This window comes from Aotus nancymaae, unplaced genomic scaffold (assembly GCF_030222135.1).
Source record: "Aotus nancymaae isolate 86718 unplaced genomic scaffold, 86718_ANA_hifiasm-v0.15.2.pri h1tg000028l, whole genome shotgun sequence".
NCBI lineage: Eukaryota > Metazoa > Chordata > Mammalia > Primates > Aotidae > Aotus > Aotus nancymaae.
The window spans coordinates 16,713,941-16,725,336 of record NW_026988441.1 but is presented as its reverse complement, the minus strand read 5'-3'; the positions used below and the strand labels follow the sequence as shown (position 1 = coordinate 16,725,336).

General features: G+C 45.2%; 1 protein-coding gene and 2 pseudogenes across 1 annotated transcript in view; 2 read left to right on the top strand and 1 right to left on the bottom strand.

The window, feature by feature from the left end:
• Positions 1-1,012: 1,012 nt before the first annotated feature.
• Positions 1,013-3,388, top strand: LOC105707672 (C-terminal-binding protein 2-like; annotated as a pseudogene).
• A 2,029-nt stretch (positions 3,389-5,417) lies between these two features.
• Positions 5,418-6,193, bottom strand: LOC105706581 (uncharacterized; annotated as a pseudogene).
• The window catches only part of LOC105706554 (zinc finger protein 82 homolog), a 58,990-nt gene continuing 53,551 nt past the window's right edge, over positions 5,958-11,396 (top strand). The window contains exon 1 of the mRNA XM_064382126.1: positions 5,958-6,370. The gene's annotated coding sequence lies outside the window, so the exon portion shown is untranslated. The remainder of the gene's footprint in view (positions 6,371-11,396) is intronic.

Below are 11,396 nucleotides of genomic sequence, written 5' to 3'. Positions count from 1 at the left end.
AGAATTTTAACTCATAGGAAACTTGTGAAAGCCTAGGAAGAAAGAAATTTTGAATGTCACATATCAGTATGTGACAGTGTGAGAACCATTTTATAATTTTTAGAAACATACTTCTTCATAATTTTTCTGTGTATTAATAAACCACATATATGTAGTCTTTTTTGTTTTTGATATTTTGAAACAGGATCTAGCTCTCACCCAGGCTGGAGTGCAGTGGCAGTATCATAGCTCACTGCAGCCTTGAACTCCTGGGTTCACTTGATCCTCCCATTTCAGCCTTGCGTAGCTAGGACTACAGGGACACACCATCATGTCTGGCTAATTTTTTTTTAATTTTTTTGTAGAGACAGGGTTTCACTTTGCTGACCAGGATGGCCTTAAATTCCTGGGCTCAAGCAATCCTTCTGCCTCAGCCTCCCAAAGTGCTGGAATTACAGGCATGACCCACCACATCTGCCCTATTTAGGGTTTTTATAAGATTTAAAATACCAAGAACAAACATTTATGTTCAACAATTTATATTTTGCTTTTTTACTCTTATTGGGTACTGACCGAGACATTTAGTTAATATCTATTAATTAAGTAACATAATGGTAAGATGTCAAATTACATGGAAAGTCTTTTTATGTCTACCCCATCTACAAGCCAGGAAGAGGTTTTATATACTTCCATTTTTTTTTTTAATGTTACTAATAAATGACCAGCCTCTGTCTCAAAAAAAAAAAAAAAAAAAAAAAAAATTCAAAATCGGTGTGTCATTTTAAGGTGGTTGGGAAGCAGCCCAAGCGAGGGACCAAACCAGGAGCCATGCCATGCTGAGCTGGGGCCAGCCTCCCGGTGGGATGGGAGGGTTGGGAGCCTTTAGCAGTGGACGCTGACTGGCCAGGATGAGGGTTTCATTACCTTAAATGGTTTTGAACTAATGAAGCTGTATTTCCTTAAAAAGATGGACAGCCCATCCTATGAACTATAGAGTTTGTGGACAGATTTATATTGGGTTCATAGTGGCATCATGCACGTAGACTCTTGTGAGTTTCCCTAAGTTCTTAGAGGACTGCTTTGCCTTTTGTTTTGTTGTTGTTTGTTTTGGTTTGGTTTTTGAGAGTCTCACTCTGTCGCCCAGGCCAGAGTTGCAGTGGAGCAATCTCACTCACTGCAACTTCCGTCTCCTGGGTTCAAGCAATTCTGCCTCAGCCTCCCGAGTAGCTGGGATTACAGGAGTGCGCCACCATGCCCAGATAATTTTTCTCTTTCTTTTTTTTTTTTTTTTGAGACATAGTTTCGATTTTCGATTTTGTTACCCAGGCTGGAGTGCAATGGTGCGATCTTGGCTCACCACAACCTCTGCCTCCTGAGTTCAAGCAATTCTCCTACCTCAGCCTCCCCAGTAGCTGGGACTACAGGCGCGCACCACCATGCTCAGCTAATTTTTGTATTTTTAGTAGAGACAGGGTTTCACCTTGTTGACCAGGATGGTCTCGATCTCTTGACCTCGTGATCCACCCACCTCGGCCTCACAAAGTGCTGGGATTATAGGCGTGAGCCACCGCACCCGGCCCAATAATTTTTATATTTTTAGTAAAGATGGGATTTCCCTATGTTGGCCAGGCTGGTCTCAAACTCCTGACCTCAAGTGATTCCCCTGCCTCTGCCTCCCAAAGTGCATTGATTACAGGTGTGAGCTGCCATGCCTGGCCTGTTTTGCCTTTTGATCTGAAAGTTGCAAAGTTCCATAAAAAATGGCCCCTTGTGGATAAGCACAAAGTTAAGCAACAGCGACTGGACAGAATTTGTGAAGGCATCTGCCCCCAGATCATGAAGAGCCCCCTCCACTCCCTCCCGCTGCTGATGCTGCTGGACGGCTGCGACTGTACCATGAAGATGCCCATTCTGAAGGACCTGGCTACCGTGGCCTTCTGTGACGCGTAGTCCACACAGGAGATCCATGAGAAGGTTCTAAACAAAGCCGTAGGAGTCATGATGTACCACATCATCACCCTCACCAGGGAGGACCTTGAGAAGTTTAAGGCACTGAGAGTGATCCTGTGGATAGGCAGTGGCTGTGACAACGTGGACATCAAGGCTGCCAGCGAGCTCCGGATTGCTATGTGCAACATGCCTTCCACAGCCTTGGAAGAGGCAACCGACTCCACTATCTGCCACATCCTCAATCTGTGCCAGAGGGATACGTGGCTGATACCAGGCACTGTGGGAAGGCACACGGGTTCAGAGCATGGAGGAGATCCTCGAGGTGGCCTCGGGAGCGGCCCTCATCCGTGGGGAGATGCTAGGCCTCGTGGGCTTCAGTCTCATGGGGCAGGCGGTTGCAGATCGAGACAAGGCCTTTGGATTCAGCATCATATTTTATGACCCCTACTTGTAGGATGGGATAGAGCAGTCTGAGGGCACTCAGAGGGGACCCTGATACACTGAGATCCTGAAGGATTTGCTGTATCACAGTGACTGTGTCTCCTTGCACTGCAGTCTCAATGAACATAACCACCACCTCGTCAATGACTTTATCATAAAGCAGATGAGGCAGGGAGCATTCTTTGTGAACACAGCCCGTGGTGACCTGGTAGACGAGAAAGCCTTAGCACAGGCCCTCAAGGAGGGCAGGATACGAAGGGCAGCTATCGCCTTGCACAAATCAGAGCCCTTTAACTTTGGTCAGGCTTGGTTAAAAGATGCACAGGATCTCATCTGCACTCCTCACACTGCCTGGGACAGCGAGCAGGCGTCGCTGCAGATGACGGAAGCAGCTGCCACCGAGATACGAGATCTGCTGAGCCAGCACAGGTCGCATCCCAGAAAAATTAAACTGCGAACAAGGAACTCCTGGTCCCATCAGCACCTTGGTCAGCAACAGACCTACAAGCAATTCATTCTGAGCTCAATGGTGCAACATACAGCTATTCGATGGGCATCGTGGGCATGGCTCCAGGGGGACTTCCTGCAGCCATGGAAGGAATCATCCCTGGAGGCGTCTCAGTGACTCACAACCTCCCGAGACTGGCACATTCTTCCCAAGTTCCCTCTCCCAACCAGCCCACAAAACATGGGGACAATTGAGAGCACCCTAACGAGCAATAGCAGAGAATGCTGGAAGGTAATCATTCAGATACACTTGGGACCAAGAGACAGTGAAAAATAGATGAACTAAGAGAAAAAAATTACAGTCTTTTAAACTGATTCCGGACATATGCATCATTGATGTTGCAGTGTTAAAACTACAAAAGCTAGAAAACTGAAGATGTCCTCTGCTTATGGAAGCGCTGATAGACTAGGATGTGATTTGTTAACAACCAACTTCTGTTCTTGTTTGTTAAGTTTTTCATCTGCACATCGAATCACAAAGAATAAATAGAGCTTTTTTCTTTATCAGTCCCTTGGGCACAACAGGTCCCGAATACTCTTCTCTAGAGTATTGCATCAAGAGTTCAAACATCAGGCTACAGTGGCTCCCACCTGTAATACCAGCACTTTGGAAGGCTGAGGGGGGTTGATCACCAGAGGTCAGGAGTTTGAGACCAGCCTGGCCAACATGGTAAAACCCAGTCTCTACTAAAAATACAAAAATTAGCTGGGTGTGGTGGTGCACACCTGTAATCCAAGCTACTTAGGAAGCTGAGGCAGGAGAATCGCTTGAACCTGGGAGGTGAAGGTTGCAGTGAGCTGAGATTGTGCCACTGCACTACAGCCTGGGCGACAGAGTGAGACTCCGTCTCAAGAAAGAAAAAAAGAAAGAATTCAAGCATCAAAATAAAAAATATTAAGAGGAAAGCCCCATCCTGTGACTCTAGTCCCTTCACTCCACAGGGGCTGTTTACCTCTTTTTGCTAGTAGGATCACATTACTACAAAATGGGGAGAAAACTGTTTGCTGTGGTAAATACCTCACACATAGGATTGAAGACAGCACAGGCTCCTGTGAGAAGCGTCTCTCACATCTGCTTTTGGTGTAGTTTCGTTCGGAGAAGTCTTGCTCTGTTGCCCAGGCTGGAGCGCAATGGTAAGATCTGGATTCACTGCAACCTCTGCCTCCAGGGCTCAAGTGATTTTCCTGCCTCAGCCTCCTGCGTAGCTGGGATTACAAGCATACGCCACCATGCTCAGCTAATTTTTGTATTTTTAGTAGAGACGGGGTTTCACCATGTTGGCCAGGCTGGTCTCGAATTCCTGACCTCAGGTGATCTGCCCACCTTGGCCTCACATAGTGCGGGTTTACAGGCATGAGCCACCGCGCCTGGCCCAATTAATAGTTTCAACTGTGTAAATCATTACACTAGATCCCCACTCACCCTTGTCATTGCCAGCATTCCTGGACTTAAATTGGCTCTGGAAATTCTCCAGTCATAGTGAATCTTATTTTCTATGACCCCATAAATATTGGGCATTGTTGTGATATGTTAGAATATGAACCCATGGTTGGGAGAGTTGGTATCATGCATGCAATCCTTCTACCTCTACTTGGCTACATAAGAATGACATTTGGCCTGGAACATTTCCTTACCAAGAGATACAGAGCCCACATGGGCTGTGCAATGTGTGTTTTAAGCTAAGTGATATTACAGAAGAGTCAAAAAGTTTTTAAAAATGTAAATGTTTATAAAGTAAAAAAGTTACAGCAAGCAAAGGTTATTATGGAAGAAAAAAATAAATGTAGTGTAGCCTAAGTATACACTGTTTATAAAGTCTACAGTGATGTACGGTAATGTCCTAGCCTTCACATTCATTCACCCCTCACTGACTCTCCAGAGCACTTTCCAGTTCTGCAGGCTCTATTCATGGTTAAGTACCCTGTACAGGTGTACCAGTTTTTACTTTTTATACTGTTTTTTACTGTACCTTTTGTGTGTTTAGATATGTTTAGATAAATACTTATCATTGTGTTACAACTGTTTTCAGTATATGTACTGTATTCAGTACAGTAACATGCTGTATAGGTTTCTAGTCTAGGAGCAACAGGTTATACCATATAGCCTAAGTGTTGAGTCAGCTATACCGTCTAGGTTTGTGTAAGCACACTTTATAATGATGAAATTATTACACAGTGATGAAACTACCCAACAACTCATTTCTCAGAATATATCCTTTTTTTATTTTTTATTTATTTTTTTTTTTTGAGAATGAGTCTCACTCTGTCGCCCTGGCTGGAGTGTAGTGGCGCAATCTCGGCTCACTGCAACCTCTGCCTCCCGGGCTCAAGCGATTCTACTACCTCAGCCTACCGATTAGCTGGGACTACAGGCACGCGCCACCACGCCCGGCTAATTTTTGCATTTTTAGTATAGACGGGGTTTACACCATGTTGCCCAGGCTGGTCTCGAACCCCTTGGCCTCCCAAAGTGCTGGGATTACAGGGGTGAGCCACCGCGCTCGGCCAGAATTTGTCGTTATTACTAAGCTATGCATACCTGTTTATACAGTAACTTTATAGGTCAAAAGCAGTCAAATATTGGCCCTTAGCTATACTTAGTCCAAGTACACAAAATAATTGCAGGAGAAAGTGAAACTCCTTACTTCGTTTACCACTCATTTATCACAAAGCACACAGAAGTCAGAATAACACCTGCCCTTTGCAATTTCAGACTCCTCTCTTCTTCTCCAAACCCGTCCCACATTTGGGATACCTTCCCTTCGACCTCCCCAATCACATCGCAAGTTCTTGGTCTACACCCTTTTTGCCTCCCCAACCAGCTTTGAGTCTTACCCCTGGTCCCATAACCTCTCTGCACTAAGGAGCACCAAACAAAATTCACGCCAGAACAGTGGCCAAAACAGCAACCCGGTATGTTTGCGCCTGCGCATTCTGGGTGCACAGTACTCCCAGAAGTCTCCGGTCGGCGGCCCAGTGCCGGCTAATATGTGAGAGCAATTAAAGATGACTTTCCAAGGGTCCAACCACCTTCACAGCTCCGAACTACACCTCCCAGAAGGCTCAGCGGTGCAGTTAGCTTCCCATCCTGACCTGTCGTTTTTCTGAAGCTGTCCAGCGACTGGGGACAATAGGACGGGTCCAGGAGCTAAGCCCATCTCAAACACGTCGGAGTGGCTTTCTTTGGGGGCCAGGGTCTGAGCCTGAGGCGGGGCTCCATGAGGACTCTGGGGAGACCGCCGTTAGAGGAGGGGCGCGATCCTTTCGGCGGGGCTGACGCTAGGCGCGGTCAGGTATCCTTACGATCGGGAGCCATCTTGTCCGGCCCTGATACGTCTCTGACTACAGCTCCCAGAGGACTCCTCGGTATGACTGTGCTTCTCGCGGGAATTCAGCCTCCAAGTCACGCAGTGGCGGGACCCCCAGGACTTCACCAACAACTACTCTAGTGCCAGGGAGGGTTCTGCTGATTCGGGAGCTCGTAAGGCCTAAGGTGAGGAACCTGGGAGAGGGCGGGGCCGGGGGCCGAGCCTCGGCCTTGTGCGTCGATGGAGGTGAGGTTGAAAGTGTGCGCTTGCGTCTCTGTGGAGGTGTGTGGTGAATGATAGCGCGATTGTGACGGGCTGCTCTTGTGATGAGTGTTTCCAACGCTCACACCGTGTGCAGCACCGCCTCGGAGACTGGCTGTTGGTGTGTGTGAGAAGGAGCGGGACCACGTGCGGCATTGTGCGCGGCTGTCTGGAGCTTGTGGCTGCTCGAGTGTTACCGCGTTTGTCCCCATAGTGGGGTGGGACTGTGTGGCTGTGTGACTGTGTGCGGCAGAGTTCAGGTGGGGATACCTGCGAGTAACTGCATGTTTCTATCTGTGTGTGTAGCTGCGGTTAGTGTGTGATCGTGACTGTGACCGGGTACAGGTGTGCGCCGACTGACAGTGTGGTTGTGACTGTGAATGTCTCCACGGTAAGTGTGCACTTGTGCTTGTGTGATCGATAGGGGCCCTGTGTGTGCGACCCTGTTGCTTTGGGTGTGGATTGTCTGTAGTTGAATGTCCCCAGGGTGGGGATGCAATCAGGTTTGTGTGGCTGGATAAGTCACACAATGTGAGGTTTTATCACTTATGTATACTTCTCTAGGCATTATACTCCAGTTTTTCCCCGTTTTAAAACTTTATATGAATGTTGTCATACTGTCTCCGGTTTATTTTTACAATTCTGTGAATCATCCCTATTAGATAAAATAGCAGTTCATTCAGTTTTTTTGCTATATTGTATTCTTGCTTTTGAATTATACCACAATTATCCTTTCTAATAATGATGGACGTATTAGTTATAGTTTTTTTTTATTTTATAAACAACACAGCCACAAACATTCTTTCACATGGGGTACACATGCTTGAGTTTATTTACCAGCAGAATTGCTGGTCCATGTGATATCTCCCACTTTACTAAAGTGTCGAAATATCTACCAGAGTGGGAGGACAAATTTGTACTTAAACAGCAATGTTTAAAATATATATATATATTTTTTTGAGACGGAGTTTCATTCCTGTTACCCAGGCTGGAGTGCAATGGCGCGATCTCGGCTCACTGCAACCTCCGCCTCCTGGGTTCAAGCAATTCTCCTGCCTCAGCATCCTGAGTAGCTGGGATTACAGGCGCGCGACACCACGCCCAGCTAATTTTTTGTATTTTTAGTAGAGACGGGGTTTCACCATGTTGACCAGGATGGTCTCGATCTCTTGACCTCGTGATCCATCCGCCTTGGCCTCCCAAAGTGCTGGGATTACCGCGCCCGGCCCTGTTTGAAATATTTTATTGCTCCATATCCCCACCAAAACATAGTTCCAAGAGTTAAAAAAATTTTTTTAGGCCAGGTGTGGGGCTCATGTGTGTAATCCCAGCACTTTGCCAGGCCAAGGCTGGAGGATCGCTTGAGGCCAGGAGGTGGAGACTAGCCTGGGCAACACAGTGAAACACTGACTCTACCATAAATAGATTAATACATACATAATAAAAAAAATTAGCCAAGCATGGTGGCTGGTACCTATAAGTTCTAGCTACTTAGGAGGTTGAGATACGAGGATTGCTTGAGCCCAGTAGTTTGCAGCTGCAGTAAGCCGTGGTCACACCACTGCCCTCCAGCCTGGGCAATAAAGCAGGAGGCTGTTGATAGATAGAGCCTATATAAAATGTGCAAATCTGAAATGTACAGCTGTGTAACACTCCTAGATCTATATAAAGAACTTTGCCACCAAGACCTGAGATGGTTTCCTCATACCCCTCCTCAGTTGTTTCTCCCCCACAATCTATTCAGAATTCTATCATCATTAACTAGTTTTACCCATTCTTTATTTTAGACAGAATCTCTCTCTTGTTGCCCAGGCTGGAGTGTAATGATGCAATCTTGGTCCACTCCAACCTCCACCTCTCAGGTTCAAAGGATTCTCCTGCCTCAGCCTCCCGAGTAGCTGGGATTATAGGCACCAGCCACCATGCCTGGCAAATTTTTGTATTTTTTTTTTTTGAGACGGAGTTTCGCTCGTTATCCAGGCTGGAGTGCAATGGCGCGATCTCGGCTCACCGCAACCCGTAACCTCTGCCTCCTGGGTTCAGGCAATTTTCCTGCCTCAGCCTCCTGAGTAGCTGGGATTATAGGCATGCGCCACCATGCCCAGCTAATTTTTTGTATTTTTAGTAGAGACGGGGTTTCACCATGTTGACCAGGATGGTCTCGATCTCTTGACCTCGTGATCCATCCACCTCAGCCTCCCAAAGTGCTGAGATTACAGGCGTGAACTAGTGTGTCCAGCTGTTGTACACATTCTTGAACTTTATGTATACATGGAATTATACAGCATATACTGTTTTATGCCTGGCTTCTTTTGTTCTACATTATGTTTGTGAAATTCATTCATGTTGTTCAGTGTAATTATACTTAGTTCTCATTACATTGGGGATATATTGCAGTATATTAGTTAATTACATTGTTGATAGATATTTGGGTAGTTTCCAGTTTGGGGCTGTTACAAATGGTGCTGCTGCTGTGAACACTCTACCATGTTTTTGGTGAACACATGAAGGCTTTTGTCCAGTGTTAACACTAGCAGTGGCATTGCTAGATCATAGGGTAGGCTAATGTTTAATAGATACTACCAAGTTTTCATGTGGTTGTTCCTGTTTACCCTCCATCCAGCAATGTATGAAATTTCCAGTTGCTTGATATCCTCATATCCTCTTCATAATTTGGTACTGTTAGTCTTTTAACTATTTTATTGGTTGTGTGGTGCAATGTCATCATAATTTTTTTTTTTTCCTTTTGAGACAGAGTCTCGCTCTTTCACCCAGGCTGGAGTGTAGTGGTACGATCTCAGCTCACTGCAGCCTCTGCCTCCCAGGTTCAAGTGATTCTCCTGCCTCAGCCTCCCAAGTAGCTGGGATTACAGGCAGATGCTACCACGCCCAGCTAATTTTTGGTTATAGTAGAGACAGAGTTTCACCATGATGGCCAGGCTAGTCTCAAGCTCCTGACCTCAAGACATACGCCCACCTCAGCCCCCAAAGTGCTGGGATTACAGGTGCCAGGCCAAGATCATGTTGCTTAATTCACTTGCTAATTATAAGAATTTGTTGATTATTTAGGATTTTCTATGTCTGCAACTTATCATCTATGAATAATGATAGTTTTATTTATTTCCTTTCAATCTTTATACCTTTTACTTCTTCATCATACCCTATTGTACTGGCCAAGCCCTCTAGTACATTGTTTAAAAGAAAAATGATAATACACATTATTTTTTTTTCCTGGATTCGGGGGAAATTTTTCAGTGTTTCAACATTAGGTGTAATATTAGCTCTAGGATTTGATTTTTTTTCATACATTCAAGCTAATACATTAGCCTGTTAGTTTCATGAATGTTGGCAGAAAACATGAGACTCCTGGATCAGAGACAAAGACTTTATTACTCATGGCACAGCAAGCAGCATAGACATCAGCTTTCATCAGTTCCTCTTTTTCTCAGCTCCATGGGGACAGCATGACTGTCTACATGCATGCTATTCATGCAGTACATGGCCACAGCCACTGAGGAACACTGAGCCTGGATAATCCATTGCTTTTATAGTCCACAGTAAGCAAGCCTGCTGTTTGTGCTGTTATCTCATCTCTCAAGGTTATCAGCTGCATAAATAACACTGGGAAATGGCCCAGTTAAAGAGTAGTTAGAGACTTGCATTCTAGGCATACCCAGCAAGATGTGTATGAGTGTAAGAGACCTACAGTAACTGTCTTTCCTAACAGTAGGTATTTTGTAGATGCTACTCATTGAGTTGAGGAAGTTTTCTTTCTTATTGCATAAGCCTTTTTTTTTTTTTTTTTTTTTACATTAATGAGGGCTGAATGTAAAAGAGAGGAGCAGATCCTCCGATGCAAAAATTCAGCCTGGATGGCTGCCCTCCAGGACAAAGAGGAGGAGTGTTGAGAATGCAACAAGCATGGTATGGAGATGTTGAAGTGGGAATGTTTTATGCCATTCTGCTTAGAAGGTACAGCATTTGAGGACATCCCTTTAACCAGAGGAAGGCCAGGAGGAGAGACCAGAAAGGTGGGCTCAAAATGAGGAATACAGGAGAAGGAACTCTGTTTCCAGATCTTTCTGGATTATTTTTGACTCTTTAGTATCTGGTACAATGCCTGGCCATTGTTTATCATAGGCTATTTGGTTGATAAAAGAATACTAAGAGCTTAATATGTAATAGTAATAATATCAAAAGATGCATTCAGATTTTAAGGAAGAGACACTTAGATTACTTTGGTTTTCATCTGGGGAAATGCAGTGAGTGCTTATGGGTAGAGGAAGCCATTAGATAATTGATAACATGGTGCTACTTTCTGGGTGGTCAGTTTTACATGAAATAATTTTTTTTTTTTTTTTTTTTTTTTTGAGACGGAGTCTCGCTCTTGTTACCCAGGCTGGAGTGCAATGGCGCGATCTCGGCTCATCGCAACTTCCGCCTCCTGGGTTCAGGCAATTCTCCTGTCTCAGCCTCCTGAGTAGCTGGGATTACAGGCATGTGCCACCGTGCCCAGCTAATGTTTTGTATTTTTAGTAGAGACGGGGTTTCACCATGTTGACCAGGATGGTCACGATCTCTTGACCTCGTGATCCACCCGCCTCGGCCTCCCAAAGTGCTGGGATTATAGGCGTGAGCCACCGCGCCCGGCCCTACATGAAATAATTGATGAATTGTTTAATGAACAAGAAGCTTGGTGCATAAAGGATAATATTCACTGCTGTTTATAGTTTGTATAATTTTAAGTTTATTAAATTCTTGTATCTAATAAGCAAAACACCAAAAATTTTTTTTTAAAAAAAAGACGGGGTTTCACCATGTTGGTCAGGCTGGTCTTGAACTCCCAACCTCAGGTGATCTGCCCGCCTTGGCCTCCAAAGTACTTGGATTACAGGCGTGAGCCACCACGCCCGGCCACCAAAATTTTCTTAAACATTGATCACAATTCAG